The sequence below is a fragment of the Phalaenopsis equestris genome, unplaced genomic scaffold, assembly GCF_001263595.1.
Source record: "Phalaenopsis equestris unplaced genomic scaffold, ASM126359v1 Scaffold198818, whole genome shotgun sequence".
NCBI classification, from domain to species: Eukaryota; Viridiplantae; Streptophyta; class Magnoliopsida; order Asparagales; family Orchidaceae; genus Phalaenopsis; species Phalaenopsis equestris.
The window spans coordinates 143,285-144,532 of record NW_018218721.1 but is presented as its reverse complement, the minus strand read 5'-3'; the positions used below and the strand labels follow the sequence as shown (position 1 = coordinate 144,532).

Below are 1,248 nucleotides of genomic sequence, written 5' to 3'. Positions count from 1 at the left end.
TTTTATTATATAAACACGTGTTTTATTTCAAATAATACTAAATAATAACGCTATGAGTTCATTGACACACAATAATAAATATAAATATTAAAATTTTCGTGTTAGATATGTACATACGCACGAATTATGCTACGTGCATATAATTTCCACTATACCTCGATTTACATTCCCATAATTTATTAATCGAAATAACTTCAAGCCTGATAATAATTTGCCCTCAAAATAGATTAAAAAATAAAAATAAAATATGAAACCATCTAATTTCATAATTTAATCCCAAAAACATTTTAAATATAGTGATTATATTATGAAATGAGACTTGAATTGCCTCAAATTAATTTGTCAATTATCGTATGAACATAAGTTATAATATACTAACAAATAAATATATTATACTTTAAATATAAAAATAAAAAAAATAAATTTTTTAAATCATAATAATTCCAAATACTAATATTAAAGCATCGACTCCGCTGGGGATCGAACCCAGAATCTCTGGTTCCGTAGACCAGCGCCTTATCCATTGGGCCACGGAGTCAAATTTGTTTGAAAAGTGGAACATTAAATATATATACATATATTATAATTGGCTGCACAATAGCATCACTAGACAAAAACTCTCAGCTAGGTGTAAAGCCAAAAAAACAGTATTTAAGTCATGGGTTGTCCATCACCTCCGAAGAGCTCTTTTGGGAGGTGACATGTACCTCTTTCATTTGTATTTTTAATATAAGTATGATTCTGATAATTGATTTTATGCTTTATTAATGGAAATTTTTTATATTACCCCTCGTAAACAGAAAAATTAACATTTTTCTTTAATTTAATATTTACATGCCTAATTTCAAATACGCCCATTTATTACCATCTTTAACGTACCAAGGATTGGACAAATTTATAAAAAAACGGAGTCATTTAAATAAGCAAATTAGTATTTAGTGTCGGATTAAAATTATATTATAAAAGGGCAAAAAATATGGGTTATATACATGTTTTATATTAATATTTTTATATAAAACATCAGTATAACCCGGTTATTACAAAAAAAATATTTCTTCATTAAATATATATATATATATAATGATATTAATGATTTATATTTAAAATAAAATAATTTATGAATTAAATGATTTATTTAATTATGATTTTATAATAAATTATTTTTCAAGTTAAAAATTGGATTTATAAAATTATTTTCGTTTTTAAAAATAAATATTAATAACATTAAATTATTATAATATTATATTG

The 1,248-nt window shown here is 23.1% G+C and overlaps 1 non-coding gene across 1 annotated transcript; it reads right to left on the bottom strand.

The window, feature by feature from the left end:
- Positions 1 to 465: 465 nt before the first annotated feature.
- On the bottom strand, positions 466 to 538 carry TRNAR-ACG. Its single transcript has one exon. It is a non-coding gene; the product is annotated as a tRNA-Arg (tRNA).
- Between the last annotated feature and the right edge of the window lie 710 nt (positions 539 to 1,248).